Here is a 19,911-nt window from a genome sequence, read left to right as displayed (position 1 = left end):
GCTCGGTTAAAGAAAACAGGCTTCCTTTGACTCCGCACTTTGGCGGAGTGATGGAACAGAATGTTAAGAGCAAACCCAGGCGTTCATTGTGCCCGGTATCTGTGTGTTCTCTGGTGAATGATTCACTGGCTGCGAGCTTTGCACAATACGAAGGGCACAGCGTCGCTGCCAAGCTCCTCCACCCCGAGCTAATGTTTACCTCCGGTCTGCTGCAGATCAGCTCGGCGCATTAGAACACTGTTGTTGCCTTTCCTGTAACTCACAGTTCCGTACTTGTTGCCCCCGAAGTGAAGTTGCAACACCGTTGTTTTTTATTAAAGCTGTCATCTTTCGGACAAATTTTCCAGTAACAGGAAAATCCACTGTAGGCTCCGATCAATGCCGCTTTTAATTCATCATATTTAAAATGATGAGACTCTGTAGATAACAAGCTTAGCTACATTATACACCATCATGAATAAATAATACAGTATAGCAAATGTAATAAAAAACCCAAATTGAAATCCCCCATGATTTATTGATGTTATTGCACGTTGGTCAATTATGGATTATTAATGTATAGATAAAAAAAAAAGGAAAAGCATTGGTGCTCGTAAACAATCGCCAACTGTTGTTCAGATGACATGCAGATCATGCATCAGTGTGATGAATTGCGAATCTGAAGCTGGAAATATAATTAGAGGGTCCAGAAAGGACCATCTGTCATGTGATTGTGGTGATGAGTATCAAAGGTGACAATGGAGAGCAGCGGCGGGACGAAAAAAGAAAAGGGAAATTAAATCTTGGAATGAAGCTGGTCTCTGGCTAAGATCAAACCCTGGGAATCTTGTTTCAAAATACAACAATATTATCTGCACAGATTAGAATAATACTGTCACAATTAGGGGAGGATGTGAATGAGATGGGGAACTTCAAGGTTTTTGGTTTTTTTTTGCTCAAAATCCCACCGGGGCCAATTAGGGGGAATCTTGAAAAGTCACTTCACTGAAAATAATGAAAATGAGCAGTTAACCCAAATATCTAAAGAAGGCACTCCAAGCATAGACGGCGGCTTTATTACCCCTATTTTACCAATAAACACTCTTTTTTTTTTGTCTTTTTAATTACTATCCCCTGCAGAAATAAAAGCTTTTGTGTAGAAACTGGTTTTCCGGAAATCTGCAATGAAAAGCTGCGATGACTCGAATTCCTAGAAACGAGCTCCATGCGATACCGTGGTTACCGGGGGCTCCCTCCGTCGTCACGGACGACGCGGTGGTCACGGCGATGACACGGCACTGGAATCATTTGACCCCTCATTTGTAGAGATGCATACCATTCAGCAGGTGTGAAATGTATCATGGGAGTCCAAACTGAGCGCCGGGGAAGGGCGGTTTGACACGATGAGATGCCGATTCCACCTCGATCTGTCATTTTCACACATAAGTTGGCACAAAAGAAACACTTCTTGCAAAGGCCCGCTGCTCAAAAAATACCCAACATGCTCAGCTGTCCCCGACATATGGTGGGCGCGTGACCAAAATACCTTCGCTAGCAATTAAAACGACAGCAAACGTGGAGTTTTCAGATCATTTTCTTTGAGGATTATCAAGTGCATCCTTATGTAAAGCGGCGGCACTGATAAGCCGCGTAATTCAATAGACCACTTTGTGTGTGTGTGTGTGTGTGTGTCCACCCTCATCAGAGCTGCTTGAGCCATCACTTCCACTCACTTCCGTACAGATGCAATTAAGTCTAAAGCGGCGGCGTGAAATTAATTTATTGCTTGTAATTAGTTTTCGGCATACTGTGAAAACAATCTCTCCAGATAGCGTGTTTTTCACCCTCCGCCGCCGAGTCTGAGGACACTCGGCTCCATCTGAGTTCAGTGTGGAGAGAGCGGAGCCTTCAAGCTGCCAAGAACGCCGAGCGCAGCAACTCCTCAACCCCCTGTTGACTTTGGCCTCGGGATTTATGGCTTTAAATGACACGCGCGAGAAGTGGTTTTCAGCTGCTACGAACGCTCAAGTCACTTCTTCATCACCGCGTGCCTTCGGGAAAAGCACACATCGGGTCATGTATATATGGAATTTAGCTTGTGACTAATTTGTGTGTGTTCCTGCATGTCGACAGCCCCCCCCTCCCCTCCCCTGGGCAAATCCAGATTAATTGTAGGAAGGCAATAGTGTGTTGCACATGTGATCCATTTCCCCTTATTGTGAAGGGTGAGGCGTCATGACCGCCATCGCCACTAGGTGTCACACTTACATCTCGTGTGAGTTTCCCACAGGCCGTGGAGATGTGTTATTCCAGGAGGCGGCTGAGCTTCCTCCTCTGTCTGTCACGTGTGCAACCAAACACCTGAAATCACACGGCGGCATTAAAGGCGTTAAAAGGCACGTGATGAGACAACTTGCCTTATCGTGAGCTCTTAAGTCGCCTTCGCTGACATACGGTGTCACTTATCTAACAAGGCTTCTCATCGCACCTTCACGCTCATTACGACTAAAGGAAGACGGGGGGAGAGGCTGCTAATTTATGGAGCTGCTACTGCCATCGCAGTGATGACAGTTAATTCAAAAACTCACATCTTTAATGATTCAAATATCTTCTGCTTTTGCCATTTTTTATTTACAGGACCCAAACGCCAGATAAAGTTATAATGGTCTTTCTGCTAACTGGATTGTCATCCATCCATCCATCCATCATCTATCATCCATCCATCCATCATCTATCATCCACCCATCCATCCCTCCATCCATCCATCCATCATCTATCATCCACCCATCCATCCCTCCATCATCTATCATCCATCCATCCATCATCTATCATCCATCCATCCATCATCTATCATCCACCCATCCATCCCTCCATCCATCCATCCATCATCTATCATCCACCCATCCATCCATCCCTCCATCCATCCTTCCATCGTCTATCATCCACCCATCCATCCCTCCATCCATCCATCCATCCATCCATCCATCCATCATCTATCATCCATCCATCCATCCCTCCATCCATCCATCCATCCATCCATCCATCCATCCATCCTTCCATCATCTATCATCTACCCATCCATCCCTCCATCCATCCTTCCATCATCTATCATCCACCCATCCATCCCTCCCTCCATCCATCCCTCCATCCATCCATCATCTATCATCCCTCCATCCATCCATCCATCCATTCATCATCTCATCCATCCCTCCATCCCTCCATCCATCCTTCCATCATCTATCATCCACCCATCCATCCCTCCATCCATCCATCATCTATCATCCCTCCATCCCTCCATCCATCCTTCCATCATCTATCATCCACCCATCCATCCCTCCCTCCATCCATCCCTCCATCCATCCATCATCTATCATCCCTCCATCCATCCATCCATCCTTCCATCATCTATCATCTACCCATCCATCCCTCCATCCATCCTTCCATCATCTATCATCCACCCATCCATCCCTCCCTCCATCCATCCCTCCATCCATCCATCATCTATCATCCCTCCATCCATCCATCCATCCTTCCATCATCTATCATCTACCCATCCATCCCTCCATCCATCCTTCCATCATCTATCATCCACCCATCCATCCCTCCCTCCATCCATCCATCCCTCCATCATCTATCATCCCTCCATCCATCCATCCCTCCATCCATCCCTCGATCCATCCATCATCTATCATCCCTCCATCCATCCATCCATCCATCCATTCATCATCTATCATCCATCCATCCATCCATCCATCCATCCATCCCTCCATCCATCCCTCCATCCATCCATCCCTCCATCCATCCATCCATCCCTCCATCCATCCCTCCATCCATCCATCCATCTATCATCCATCCCTCCATCCATCCATCCATCCATCCATCCATCCATCCCTCCATCCATCATCCATCCATCCATCCATCCATCATCCCTCCATCCATCCCTCCATCATCTATCATCCATCCCTCCATCCATCCATCCCTCCATCATCTATCATCCATCCATCCCTCCATCCATCCATTGGGTGAAGGCTACATCCTGGACATGTAACCAGTCCATCGCAGAAGACAAACAACCGGACTGTAAAAAGATATTAAAACAAATTCCTATTGTGCTATCATCATTATAACACCTATACCCCTAAAATGCACCGTTTGACGAGATGTGCTTTACATTAATTATGCAAGCATTTGAATTACTTGCAATATGGTTTTGTTGGAGGCGTTCTTCCTCGGAGTTGCCATCCGAATCTTTCACACTCGATCGAAACGTGCAGCTCACATATTAATCAGATAAATCTGTTTGGCAGTGGAAAGGCTGACTGAGACATCTGGATCTTAATTAGTCGCAAAGGATTCAAGTGATGAACAAAAGAATATGTGTGTGAATGCTAGTATTACATCATTTATTTACATCCGTGAAACCTACATACAAAGCTGTCGTTAATGTATTTGTTTTGGTGAGAGGTATTATATTTAGGATTTTTACTGCTTTCTAAAATCCTGATTCCTTGAGGTTTTTTTACAACACTGACATACGATCATTATCTCATTGATCAGATATCATTTTCCAAAAGGCTAACGAGTGGACTGACTGCGGGAAACTTTTTCTGAATGAATATTTCATTGTTTTCCCTGAAGTAATATTAACATGCCCATGTAAAAATTACCCAATAGAGATGTTTTTACTAGCAATCAGAGAACACAAGGACACGAGTGACGCACACGGGGGGAAATGAAAGGATAAACTTACTGGTCATTTTTTCTTGAAATCCCAATTACATGGAACTATTTTTTGCGCTGACCCCATTTCCCTCCAGTTAATGGCAAAACATGTAGCTAAGTAACAAATGCAGCGAGATGAAAGCTCGACTTTCATCGTATTCCTCACAAAAAGTCGAAAAGAAGTCTGAGCACAAATCTGTGTCTCACCATCAAGTGTCCACCACGGCGAGAGGCAAGTGGAGAGAAAAAAGATATATATTATTATATTTAATGATTGTATGGAATGAATGGTGAAGGTTGACCACTATTGAGTCCATTCATCTCTGCAGTCGCACCTCTGAACCATGTGTGGTGGAGATATCTGCTGGTGTTTGTGTCTATTGAAGGGAAGCACTGAAGTGCAGTTAACTGGAGGTTGTTCATTATCGTTCAGCCAGCGGAGGTTTACACTATAGATGCATTCTGGGTGAGGTTGCAACTCCTGTATATGTCAAGCACCGCACAGCATAATCTGTATAATGAACACACTCGTAGAAAACAACACAATAACGAAAGGAGAAGAAAAACAGACATAAAGGATTACAGACAATTACTGCAATCTCAAAAAAAGGGCGCCGTCGGAGCCAGAAAACCTTCAGAAGGAAAGCGTTTCTTTCAGGAGTTCCTCGGCGTGACGTTTGCTAGCTCGTCAGAAGAGCAACGGATTAGCACAATGGCCCCGTTGCATTTATCTGACGGAAACCTGACAAAGTGTTTTTCCCCTCTGTAGGAGTCGTAATCAAAGAAAAAAAAAAAAAAAAACCTCACTGTCATGTTTCACAAACTGCTGGAATTTAACAGGCGAGCTGCTCGGATTTAACAGGCGAAGGCGCTGGGATCAGCAGAGTGTGAGTCGCCGGAGTAGAAAAGAAAGGAGATAGACGGGCTGAGTGAGGCAGGATAAACAGGTAGATTAGGAGGCAGAGTCCCTGACGGCCCACCTTAACGAGCCGCTTCTCAGGTGGGTTTGTTTGCGGTTTGATTTTTCTTTCGGGTGAGGCTGATGTTGAGCATCGAATGTCGTGGTTCTGAAGATGAAGGCTCACTCCGGATCCCCCCCCCCCCCCCCGCTGTGACAGATCTATAAGGCTGATCACCTTCTGTGTGAGCCGCTGCTTAGCACCTCGCTGCCAGCCTCTCGGCAGGGGTGCAGAGAGAGACTTCAGCAGACTGCAGAGTCTCACACAGGGGTTATGCCCTGATAACCACACAGTCTTAGTGAGGAATTTAATTGGCCCGCTGCACATTTGACTTCAGGGAATGTTTTGACACTGTGGGTGTCAAAACAAGACGAGCTAAAGGTTGAAGCTGTAGATATAAAGCGTGCAACCAAATCTCGTCCCCCTCAGTCCTCCGAGCTCAATGGCCATAACAACACATTTGCATATTGATGAGGATACTTGGGAAAGTTTTTTTTTTTTTCTCTCTCTCGCTCTCTTAAGCCAACATTAAAATTCAAAATCAAAACACAAGGATTATTGGGGGCTAAATGTAAACATCATTTATAAAGGCGGCACCTTTTTTTTCCAGATTTTCTGCAAATAACACGGCAGAGCAGAGCTGTTTATCAGTCGGGGAGGATCTGCCTCGGCAAAATACGTCAAACATGCATGTATAAGAGGGCACATAAGACTTACGAGACATACGACTTCATTATCTTTGAATAAATATAAACACAACGGGAGCAAAAAAAAAAAAAAAAATCCAATACTGCACAGGAGCAAATCTCCTGCTAAGCCCTGTCACCGCTTTGTTGTTTATTTATACCAAAGTCTGGAGAAGTTAAACCACACCGACACTCCTTACATGTCGATCCCTTTCATGTTCTAAGACTGAGCTCAAAAGACATTTTTTTTATATATCCACCAACACGGATGCTTAGGGAATACAATTTATTGATTTGCTGTCAGACTCGGATCAACGCGGTCCTATCTGGAGTCTCGGTACATAACAACGCAGCCGGCGGACGGCGAGATGGAGCACAAATAGACCAGCAAATGATGATGTGGACTGTGGAAACGCAGGGTTGACCCCCGCATCTCACGCAGCCACCTTAAAAGAAGAAGCATCGCACGAATCTGCTGCGCTCCGCCGGGGTTCGCTTGGCTGGCGTTCCCAGACAACCGGCAGCCGGGTGATAGAAATCACAGATTTAACCGAGTTAGCAAATCAGATCATCAATACAAGAAAAAGAAAATGAATATCAGAAGCACACTGTACTTTTACTGATCTGTCTTTTGTTCCATATCCTAAAGCTGCATAAAGTTGGCATTCCACATTTTCAGAAATATCCTTATTGCCTTTCTGACTGAGGGTAGAATGACGCCACAGCCAGCAGCCGATTAGCTTAGCTTAGTTTAGCACGTCACAAACAATGCCGGTTAGCTTAGCTTAGCATCAAGATTGGAATAGGTACACAGTCTGCCTGGCTCCGGTCAACAACACCTTTTCTACCAGTATCTCTTAAACTCAATAATTAACACATAATCTCGTTCTTCTATAACAAAATGAAATTAGCCCATCAAATGGGGCTGGACTATTTCTTGGCCGGGGGCAGTAACTTCCTGGAGTTCAGAAATATAACATAACCCTCAGTAAAACTACGTGTTACTAAAATAATCAGATTTTATAAGGATTATAAAAATATGATACTTTTTTTTTTTAATTATCAGAGCATAGCTAGCTGTTTCACCTCCACCTTTATGCTAAGCTAAGCTAACCTGCTACTGGCCGGTCTTCTTTTTAAGAGACAGATATGAGTTACCGATGTTCTCGTCTCACTCAGAAAGGGAATAAACGTATTAACCGAAATAGAACTATTACTTTAAAGTCAAGTTGAATAAAAAATGTAATGTTAACCCTTTTACATGCCGTCCTGGTCATGTTGTACTCCTATTTAACAAATAAGCTGTAATATATATATACAAATAAATCAATGTCTTGATATTTTCATATCAAAATCCAATGTGTCATATTTTGTTTTACAGGAAGAAAAAGTTCCTCTTGTAAAACAAAATATGACACGCTTACATCAGCTAACACCAACCCAATTCCGACCAATAATATGCCATCCATCCACCAATCAATCTGCAGCTTCGGCTCTGCACAGAGCCGGAGAAGGTCGTGGACTAAAGTCCTGTTTCACTCGGAAATACGTCACGTTACAGAAGATAGATAGCTGTTTCAGCTCGACTGTAAAATGTATTTATGGGTTCTGGTATGCAGATAAAAAAAACAAACACAACCCAGGAAGACAGGGGCTTAATAATTTCATCCTCCGTTGCTATGGTGACGATGTAAAACAGTGTTTGTGTTGCAAAGCAATCCAACAAAGAAAATTGCCCTTGTATTTATTTGATTGATCGGTGCGGCGCATTGCCACACAATGTCGCGATTTGACAGAGTCGGATTCGTGGTTGGTTGTCGTGGAAACGAAGGGCTGTGTGTTGGTTGCTATTGTCTTAGTGCTTACGCTGAAACCCACATTCAGCAGACAGGCAACCTTGACCTCGGCTATCTGCTGTACATGCAGGATCACCTGTCCCCCTATGTGACGTGATGAACTCCCCCTCTCAATGCTTCTCCCTTTAAATAACGGCAAGGTTCCTTTTTTTTTTTACCCTCCTCCACCCACCAGAACATCATCTTCTTCTCATTGATTGCCACCCCGACATTTCAGAAATAGCTCCATCTGTTGTGAGTGGCAGGTAAAAGAATGACGGAGGAGGATAAATCGATGAGGCTACATTTGGCAGTCATTCCTTTCCTCTAACCTTTCATCCTCTCCACCAAGAGGTCAAATCAAAGCCCCATCATCAGCCATTCCAACGATGTGGGATGAATCGCTGCACGATTCTTATATAAAAAAAAATAAAATCCACTCAGTAGTGTGAAATGTGTCCAGACAATATCCAGGACCTGTGTGTGGCCTTTTTGCAGAAATGAAAAACAACAGTTTTAAGGAGCTTTTACAGCATTTCCAGTTATTCAATCTGTACCAGTGTAACGGTTGTTAAATATTTAACTTAATACTGAATGTATTGCGTTCTGTTATTAACTGCAATGTGTTTCCAGTCACAATCCATCACTGTGGCAAAATGATTTCTGCGCATTGTAAAAGCAACACAATTGGATTAAATCGTGCCGCTGACTCATTTAATATGTGCACTGGAATAATGTAGTTATAAGTGGAGAAGCCGGGGGCTTGACCTTTGGAGGGTCACTGTCCAGGAAGGTGAATCCCTCCAAGATCAAACCAACACATTACCGGGCGCCTGTGATTAATTACTAACGGCCTGCAGCAAATTGCTGCCACGGATGACAGCTTGTGTGATAACATTTCTTATCAGCCAGCTCCATCACCCCTTTCATAACTCACATGGATCACACAGCCCTGATTTAGGCCCTGTTTCTTTTCATGGAAGGTATTAATGGAGGCATTGTTGCTGTATGACTGGATGCCTGAGAATAATTACAAACTTTTAGGGTTTAGGGTAGAGGAGAAATAAAAAAAAGAGTAAAAGATGTGAACGGCTACAGACCCTTGTAGGGGCAGCATCCAGATTCTCTATACTTTACTTAAATTGTCCTAAAAGTCACTTTAAAATAAAAAAAATGTTATGTTTAAACCTAAGATTCCATCAAAATGAAGATATTTCAAGTCCTTATACCTAAACAGCAAAAACAACTCTTGTTTTGACCATAGACTGCATAGAAGAAGTGAACGTAGTCATGGTGACATCACACACAGTTTTGGAGCAATCGATTTGGGCCGTTGCTATCTTAGAATTTTTGCGACTTATGGAAGAGACCATATTTAGACTGTGGAGGGGTGACGGGTGGATCTGATGAACAAAAGAGCAGCAGCCTTAAATTAGCTTCATAATTCAAGGTCAACTTAACAGCTTAGTGTTGAAAATCAACCATAATGTACTAAATGAACATCATGCTGGATTGAAGAAGACTTGAAACTAGAGATTAAGACCATAAACTCATGTTTACAATGTTTACTGAGATAACAAATCAAGAGAGAAGTAGCATCATTTTCTTCCATGCAATTAGACTTCTTTTCTGCGTCTAGAGGAGTCGCCCCCTGATGGCCAGTAGAGAGAATGCAACTTTAAGGCATTTCAGAACATCCAGCCGGCTGGTTTTCGATAATGTGCCGCTTAATAGTGTGGTGAGGTTTTGGCAAATAAAAGTAGCCTCGCTTGTTAAAGACAAGATTGGGGTCGTAATAAAAAACATTTTAAATCAAGTTTGAGGTTGGGCAACTCAAAGAAGTGTCAAGAAAAACAATATTAAACGCTTTATACACTCATCCATCTGACCGTGGAAAGGAAACTCCATTTCTGAGGAGGTCATCTGTGGGTCATCTCTGGACACAAGAATTTAAAATGATGTTCTGCTGCTTTGAGCAAAGTTTTATCCGAACAACGTGAATTCAGAAGGACGGAGCCACCGGAGGGTCAACAGAGTTGAAGAGGGCGAGAGGGCGAGATAACGAGACACAAATACAAAAATCCACATTAAAACAAAGTGGGCAAATACATTTACTTTCAGTCTATATTGAGCTGTTCATTCCAACATAACTGGCATGGCTGACATATATATATGTATATATATATATATATATAGAGAGAGAGAGAGCATCTTAAAATATCTACAAATCCACTTTGTAGCGTCATCATCTCGCTCACAGGCCGGCACACCAAAGACGTAAAGCTTGTTTATCATCAACATTGCAGTGGAGACGGCTTCTATTAATACAGCTCTGGGGTTCTATGGTAAAACAAAAAAACATTGCATTTTATTCCCAGCTGTGGAGAGTATATTTACAAGGTAAAACATTTCCATTAATAACTCGGAGAGACTAATGGCCGTGGCTGCACAAACATAAGATAAAAATGTTGTATTGCTCCCATCCTTCCGGTCCCCCCCTGATAACAAGCTGCTTTAAAACTCAAAGCCACATTACATACCTGAATACAGCGTGGCTGCTCATTACAGGAACGCACAATGTACAATGCTCATCCTCGTCCTCGTCCTCCACATAGTCGCACTTGAGAATGTTGTGCTCATCTAAAAAACACAAGGTGACCTTAATAATTCATCTGAATAATTATTTTATAACTTGCCATTATCCAACCAAAGTAAAGAGGCCTTAATGTGAGCTTATAAACAATTCCATGAAATAGTAAATCGAAAATTAAGGCAGCACGCCAGCCTACGCATGTATCTCTTTAGAACTTTATAAATCATGTTTGTGCCCCTGTGGAATTATCCAGCTAATGGATTGAGGAAAAAATGTAATAAATAAAGAAGAAGTCCCAGAGGGGGGGAAGGGGGGGGGGGGGGGGGCAACAGCAGCATAGACACTATCCATCCATAGGCAGCAAGTAGCCATAACAATGGAGAACAGGGCAGATGAAGGTTGCATGTAATTACACCTACCCTCAGGCTTAATTAGGTCACCCTTAAATGAGGATCATGTGTGTGTGTGTGTGTGTGTGTGTGTGTGTCCAAACAAAACCAGGGGTTCACGGAGTCACGAGATCAGGATGAACAACCGGCTGTCTGCCGGGAAGAGTGCCTCTCTGCTCAGCTGAGAGCTTTTGGTCAAACACACTTGTGCAAAGAGTGTGTTACGAGTCAAATCCACTTGTGGGGACGCGATGTTATTTCTAAAGGCCTATCATGGCTGTCTGTCGTGATCACGTCGTCTCCACTGCTGAGCGCCACTTCCTGTCGGTTTGACTTTTTCCAACCATCTTATCGCAAGAACGGAAGATTACAGCTTATCGTCATATTGTTTGTGTTTTTCTGACTAACCGTGTGAAGAACGGTCCGTGCAGATAACAGATAGCGATCAGATACCCGAATAAAAGTTTACAAAGCTTGTCATTTATTTGAGAAAATGTCCAGCTCAGCTCTTTCTGCATGAGCTCATGGACGTTCCTGTATTCTGGCGAAATGAAGTAGTGTTTAAGTATCCAGGTCCCTCACCCCCCCCCCCCCCCCCCATCAAATACATTTAGGCTAGTTGTTGCCCCTGACTATTTGTTTGATCATATTCACTGAAGCCGACACTACGCTCCGATAGAACAACATAAATCATTCGGTGTTAGAAAAAAAAGCGCGCCTCTACGTGCACGTAGAACCTGTTGTTTGTTTTGCAAAAATTGACAGCGCCCCGATCCTGTCCAATCAGCACGCAGGGCTGTGTTCGTGCACACACAGAGCCCCTCCCCCCTCGGGTTGTACCACTATCACAGGGGGGAGGCGGAGGGAATTAGCAACAAGCTTCCAATTCCTCATTAAAAACCGAAACGAGGAGGTCCAAAACAACCAAGGAGAAGAAAACACCGGTGGAAAAGAAGGAAAAAAAGAAAGATGGCAACGGTGCCCGTGATAAAACCAGAGTCAACATCGGACCCGCGTTTCAAAGGTGACGTGATCTAAGGGATTTCAAAGGGCACAAAGTCGAGGGGGAGGAGCTCGGGGGTCGTGGGGGAGGAGCTCGGTGGTCATGGGGGAGGAGCTCAGTGGTCATGGGGGAGGAGCTCGGGGGTCGTGGGGGAGGAGCTCGGTGGTCATGGGGGAGGAGCTCAGTGGTCGTGGGGGAGGAGCCTGAGAGTTGTAAACATTCAAAATCTGAGTGCCCTCGATCCGCCGGACTTGATGACTGGGACTTTAATATTGTTGTTATTATATCATTATGATCCTAAAAGCAGCCAATCAGAAAGCCACTTTGAAGATATCGGTTTCATTTCAGCAAATACGGGGAAACTCTGAGTGGGCGGTCTGGGAGTCGTCCCCAAGGACATTATGAGCATTAAATTATGGTGAATAGGAATCTACCAATTTATAGTGGAAATTACTTCATGTAGAAATAGTTTTAATGTACCATAGTTGTTTTTACCCTGTACGTGAAGCACCTTGAGATTTCCTTTGTGTTTTTATGATTGCTCAGGAAAACAGAAAATCCAGGTGGCGGGTGACATTTCAAAATATAAAAATATAATGGAATTTAATGCCATAAGGCTCTCAGGCATTCTGTATTGCTTTCAAATATTTATGTTATCCCCGCTGAGTTGTGTGTGGTTTGTTTGTGGAAGTGAGTTCAACTTAATTCATTTTAATTAACTTACAAACCTCCGGATTTGAGGAGCTTGTGTGTTACAGGAGGACTGTGTTTGTCTTTTTTCTCGATTTTATTTAACTGTATTTGTAGTATTTTAAACGAGTGGACAGGTGTTCTAGATTAGTTTAAGTTATGTTTAAAGCATTTTGAAACTTTCGCTGTAGTGGAATGTGGATAAATTATAAAGTGCCTTTGTGGTGGAAATTATGAATCTGCCCAATAAAGATCAACAACCAGGATCTGCTTGCTCTCCGAGGTTTTTTTCCACTAAGTATTCTAATCTGCAGAGGAGGTTCACCCCTGCCTTCTGATACAAAGGTTCAGACTCAGCAGGAACGACCCTGAGTCCAACAACAGTCTCCCTTTTAAGGAGGAGGAACCAAAGGACGGATCATGTCCTATCTTACAAAGACAAGATGTACAGGCAAGGTCAAGATTTACAGAACACAGGCGTCATAGTCCTGAAATTATCTTATGTCAATGTGGCACTCATGTTCATATCATCTACAAACAGACATTCATTTTCGTCATAGCATAACAGTCACAAAAGGAGATGCGGATGGCGTCAGCCTGACAAATATTCTGATTATAAAGTACTAACATCCAAAATTCCCATTACACCTTATAACTAGTGATTAACTAAGACACAGTTAACCAGCTACAGGCGTTTTGTTAGCGTTTCATTCCACGGCTGCACATTGTGGAGACTTTCTCATCTTAAGGGATAGGGTTGTAAAAAAAAATCATCATTTAAATGTTGTATTTTATTTAAAGGATAAGGTGTAAATGGCGTATACAAAACCAATGCACAAATTCAGTGGCTATCTGGTCACGGTCTGCTTGCTGTGCCTTCTGTGTGCCTGCTGAAAAACAATGTTCACACACAGTCCTGGCTCTGCAAACGGTAAACAAACAAATTGGATCGGACTGAATGTCTTTTTTTTTTTTTTTACATTCAAAGCTTCTATTGAGGTTTTTCGAATGAAGCTTCAAATATCTGTTTCAGCAGGTGTGAGCCTCTCTGTCTTTGTGTGTGTGAGCAAACAGCTTTTTTATGTTTTTAAATGCCGTCAAATATGGAATATTTCGTTAGATTAAAACGTGTTGTGAATTTTGGTTTCCAATACATTTTTATAGATTCATGCTGCTAATTGCGTGTCCCTTCCCCTCCCCATCACCGCCCGCTCTGAGCCGCCGCCACCAGACCTTATTAACCCCTCCCACTCTGCTGCTGCTTGTGGCCGATAGGTGGAGCCTGGAGCCAGGAGGGTCGTCTGCTTGTGCCCGCCTATCTTAGCTGGACTTCCAAGAAAGCCTATCTGGGAGTCTCGCTGTCTCTCAGCTGGGCCTACAGAGTCCAAGTCAGCATTCCTCCTTTGTTTGTGTTGCTACAGCGGCCAACACCACAGATTCACTCGTCCACACACTTGCTAATATCAGTGACCTACTTACACACCGGTTCGCTGATGAGTGTGTGTGTTAATCTGCACTTGGAGACTGTGGAGCGACCCGCCCAACCAGATCAGGGCTGCCAACTGCAACTTTAAAAACTCCAAATTTCTCTCCATTTTGCCTTTTCAGACACCCTTTGTGCCTTCTGCATAGTTTTTTCACAAGGAGCTATAGGAATCAATCTTATTATTCTGCTTATTATTACAAAAATAAATTACTTTTTGTTGACGGCCTTGAGCCAGGCAGTCACACGGCCCTTTGTCTAACTTCTTCTGTAAAGATTTTTCTTCATAAAGAAGTCATAATCACGCATCTTCTGCTATAATAAACAATGCTATTTTCCATGTTTTTACTTGAGAGCCTCGCCTCGCATGCTGCAGAGACTAAAACTACACACCCGCCTTCTTGGGATTCGGTTGTATTGACACTTTCCAGATACTGTCATCACAGAAGAATGGCTGGAGCGACTCATTTAATCATACTGAAATTATTCCAAGGTGACATTACTGCCTGCATTCCACATGTTATTGTGAGTGTGTGTGTGTGCGTTTTTTGTCTACGACTACTTCCATTTGTCATTGTCATTTAAACCTGTCAACCTTTTGTCCTTGTTATAAGTACCCACTGCTTCTGTCTGAGAACACCATTATTACCATGTGGGGCTGTTTGCTTGAAAAAAAAAAAAAAAAAAAAAACAGAAAGAAAAGCTAATGATGTTGGCTCGGGCTCAGAGCTAATTAAAATTCTATAAATATGGTGGAGGTAGGTGGCGTGATGGATGTAGTGTGTCAGAAGTCCGGTGAGCTGGGAGGCGCGAGGAGATGTCCGGACGATCAATAGCGAGCATAGTGAATGCATGACACTGCATGTGCGTTTAATGAACCAACAGTTTTATCTGTTAATTACACACCGGGACGCACCTTAGCATTCCTCACACTGTGCTAAGCCGTCCTGGCTGCCCAGATAATGGGCTTTGGCTATTTCACACAACAAATCTGCAGACGGTGGGCACATTCCTCTATTTACACCCGCTCGCCTTATCTCCCCCCTCCCCTGCCCGAGCTTTCGTTTTTATTGCAGGTAATTCTCCATGCAACACACTCCACAACCATATCGGGGGAAATGTAATGCATTTCTTCTTTTTTTTTTTTTGGTCCCTTGACCGCCTGGTTTGGAGTAGCATCGGTATTCATCCTGCAAATATCGTGTCTAAAGATGCCGGCGCTTTCTCGATGTGCTAAGGAAAAGCCTTCAGAGGGGGACGGGTTAATTGGCCTAACGGGTACTGTTGGTAAATTGAGAAATACAACTCTTGTATTCAAGCCCACTTTGAAATAATCTCCAGCAGCAGAAGTAAAAGTTCTTAACTTGACTGTCGAAACTCAAAAACAAAGCAATATTTCAACGCAGGTCTAAAATGAGATCACTGTTGGATGGTGGAGTAGTAAAACATCCATCTATCATCGTTGTAACTCTTCTCTTCAGAGATCTTCCTGCCACTTCAGCTCATGGCTTTAAAAATCCCTTAGAGTAAGCTTCTGTATAATCCCTTATTACAGGGGAAATGTGTGATGGTGAGGTAGTTTTTAGGGTTAAGCTTTGAATATTATCTCCCACAAAGTAGTTTGTTGTGGGGTGAGGAGGACACATGGCATGCAGACGGTTATGTAATCTACTGTGAAATATGAATGACAAATAGAGGGTAAGTGGGACATCGTACAACACGGTAACCTTTGCTCTCGTTGAGCTGCCACTCACGGCTCTAACAACAATGTTATGATACCTAGTCATGTTTATAGGATGGCGTAACTCTAGGAAAAAAAAAACCCAGAGCCAAGAGAGGTGGGCAATTATTCAGAGAAACAAAGTTGAAATTTGTAAATAGCCGATATAAACAAGTTGCTTGGATTGCCGTTGCTATGACCACAAGTGAATCTTAGCATCTTAGCCCAACCACCCGATGAATAAAACACCCATAAGATGACAATATGGCTCGAAATAAATACAACCAACAATAACCATCAAATCATCACCCTAAGGACCTTAACAAGGCGTTGACACAAGTTGTGGTGGATTTAATTAGAAGAATAAATGCGTACATTCATGGGAAGCCAGCATAAAAGCCAGGTGTTAGCATCGTAAAACACACGCAAATTTGCGACTTTATTTCTCGGAATATTGCCCACCTCTCTTGGCTCGTTTTTTTCTTTTCTTTTTCCTACAGTGACCCTAAGACGCCATTGTACGTTTTCTTTATGGCTCCAACATGAAATTGAGATGTTTACATCCACATCTGATGACATCATGAAGACATTTACTGTATAAACACACCCTCTATGTGAATTGAACCTGATTAGGATGTAAAACACCTACAAACATAAAGCTGGAGTTTTTCCGATACTCATACTGGGAATGCCTCCCATACGCCCTCAAATGCTGGATGGCGTATCTATGCACCGATCTGATGATGTCATCATAGAATTGATCATTATACACCCTGCATGATTTGTATTGCACCTGTGCAAACTAGCACTAAACACCGGTGGAACAATCTCCTGCTACATGAGGAGTTCCAACTCTATTCAGAAAAAGTAAGTAAGGACCATATAATATACACATATACATGTAGATAAGGGCTGACAATAAGTGACTATTCTTACTGCACTTCTTTCATACAGTATCTGCCTTCTCTCTCTGGCTTACATGATCAGATCTCGACAGCTGCCAGAATTTCCTCATGTATGATATAAAAGCTTTTTAGTTTCCCATCAGCACTTGGTGGACGGCAGCTCAGCCTTAATAAGACATGTTTCACTTATCACTGAATCTTATTGGGCACACTGGGATTGGTCTCCCACAATCCTGAATGGGGATGAAGAATGAATAATTGAATGCTGTTCTTTTCTTCAAGAAGCTTGATCTCAGCGTTCACCATTTCTCAGGAGCACATACAGTATCATGTAAATTGGATTCATGTAATTTGTTTAATGGTGGAGAGTGAGTACTTTGACAAAGTCAGCACATTTTTGGGCCAAATTTAATTCTATTAAGTCTTCTACTTCATTCCCTTTTATCTTCAGTCGTCTTTGTGTTCGGGAAAAAAAAAAAAAAGTTTCTTGAGGCCTCTTCTTCCTCTCTGACCCACACAGCACCGTCACCTCTGGGTCACGAGGTCGGCCTCTCCAAGCCGTCTCTCAAGCTCTCGGCAACTCTTTTTCCTGTAAGTGCAGTTTCTGTTTATTTTTAACTGCAGCAGCTGCATCTCGTCTTTTCTTTCGCTCTTTTTTTTCAGGCATATCTTCAGATGGGCTCAGACGGAGGAGGCAAAGCAAACATTCCTCAGCTTAATGCACTACTCCCCCAAAGAGCAAGGCAAATAAAAGAAACCTCTAAAACAAAATGGCCTTGTGTTTGTGTGCGTGGTACTGGTGTTGGTGGTGCATGTTGTTAGTTAAAATAAAAGTATTTCATCTTATGTAACTACCAATTATTTCCACACAGTAGGGGAGTCTCCTGCTGATCGAGAGACCTGGGAGCTTATGAGCCTCTTGTGGACGGGAGGAAATGCAGCATGCATGAGGCGAAGAAGTCATGGTTTTACCATAGATTGGATACAAGAAGCAGACGTGGTCGCCGTGACGACCATTGGGCCGCCGTCTCAGCCCTTGTTGGCGGAACGAGAGTGTGGAGCTACGCTGAATGCTGAATCAGACATTTTTTTTAAGGTAACAATTAACCTTCGACGAACGAGTTAAGGTTGTCAACTCCCAAGACAACGCCATGGTAACGACCTGTCAATCACCAAGGTAGCCACGCCCCGAAGCGTCCCCTGCTGTATCGTCTATTTAAATCTAAGTGGGACCATCATGTACTAAATGAAAATCATGCTTTATTGAAACTAGCGATTGAGACCATAAAGTCATTACTGAGGTAATAAATCACGTCAGAAGTCGGCACTTGGCAAGATTTACATACGTAAAATCCTATATAATGAAATAATGACTACAAGCCTACCAAACCAATACCTTTTCCATAAAGTTTGCAGTCTGGGGATAGAAAGTATATTTTATAAATAAAGTGTATTCTTAACTGACAAATAGAAGCTTGAAAACAACCGCTTTTCCAGTGTTCTTTCCAGTCATCTTATTTATGTCATTCAACGGTTTTGTTTGTTTGGAATGTCTGTTTGTCACAATGTGTCTACAGCATTGTAATTAAAATTTAAAAATTGTCCTGCAAGCCATAATATTCAGCATGCTGACCAGGTCTCTGGAAAAACCTGTCAATGAGGGACAATTCTCTGCAGAGCCAGTGTGCCGACTAAGGAGGAAAGATGTTTGAGCCAGAGGCAGGGATATATGGCTCCGGTTGGCAGATGGGGGATATTTACTGGCACACAGAGAGGGTTTCTACCTGGAAGGCAGGTTGGTAAGCTGGAAGCAGGGCCCCGTTTCTACCAATGCTGGGAGGATTGGACCGTTATTTCTTTTTCCAGCAGTATGGAAGATTTCTGCCATGCATGGCAACTCTGCCCGGTCAGCAGGTCGTTCTTCAAAAAGGCAGAGCAACAGGGCGTGAAGGCTGATTCTAGCAAGTTCCATTTGGGCTTGGAAACACACACACACACACACACACACACACACACACACACACACAAAATGGTCCAGCTTCGACATACTGTAGCTGTCTCGACATCACGTTCCTGTCGACAAAGCAAGCTCTCTTAAAATGGCGGTCAGCGGGCAAAAATAAAGAAAAAGCCACAGGCAATTAGGAGAGGTGCCAAAGACAGCTTACGGCATTCCATTATGTGTGAGTGTGATCCAAATTTCATTTAATTTCATTTAGAACATAGAAAAAAAACGTTCATTACTTCAATGTTTGCAACTATTCCGTTCCATTAAACATGTAATTTCTGATCAACAGACAGCCAGTGGAATAGCTGCCCCAAAGGAGAGCTTCTTCCACTCAAAGTAATTAGTCCTGGAGAACAGGGATGAGCAAGCATGCATGCATGTGTGCATTTCAGTGCACGTCGGCAAGCGGAGGACGATGAGAAAAAAAAAGAAAAAGGAGCAGGAAATGCGGTGCTGATTGATGAGTTTTGTATTGATTCCGGTGTATTGTCTTGGAAAATACTGGAGACAAAATCTATTCGAAGATCGATTCATCCTTTTCTATTCAAAGTATTTTTGCTACAAATAAATACACTTTTTCCTCCCCATTAGACGCCTCTCAGCTGCCTCTATTGTTCGGCGTTTTTTAATGTCTCACAGTGGACACAGATGGCGCTGTTCTGTCCAGCGCCCCCGTAGAGACACTTTGATATAAAAAGGAGCCAAGGAAGTGAGATCCCTGCCAATAAGACGGCTGGCGACTCACTTCCGAGGATTAATACACTGACTCACGACATGATGACCACGCTCGTGCCCATTTACCGGCATCCAGAGGCCGTCTAGGCAGAGGTGACCGTGGTGGGTGGCGGCGGGGCTGATTTTCCTTCTTTGTACTCAAACCTGCCGGCCTCGGACTCTGATTGGAGTGATTGTGTTCCACTCTGTATGAGGCTCCGTTTA

At 43.2% G+C, this 19,911-nt stretch overlaps 1 protein-coding gene across 1 annotated transcript in view; it reads right to left on the bottom strand.

The window, feature by feature from the left end:
• Positions 1-19,911, bottom strand: part of LOC311011815 (desmoplakin-A-like) — a 190,217-nt gene that overhangs the window by 87,353 nt on the left and 82,953 nt on the right. The gene's annotated exons all lie outside the window — the stretch shown is intronic.

This window comes from Eutrigla gurnardus, assembly GCF_963514095.1.
Source record: "Eutrigla gurnardus genome assembly, chromosome: 4".
Taxonomy (NCBI): domain Eukaryota; kingdom Metazoa; phylum Chordata; class Actinopteri; order Perciformes; family Triglidae; genus Eutrigla; species Eutrigla gurnardus.
The sequence above is the reverse complement of the archived record's forward strand: the minus strand, read 5'-3'. Positions and strand labels throughout refer to the sequence as shown.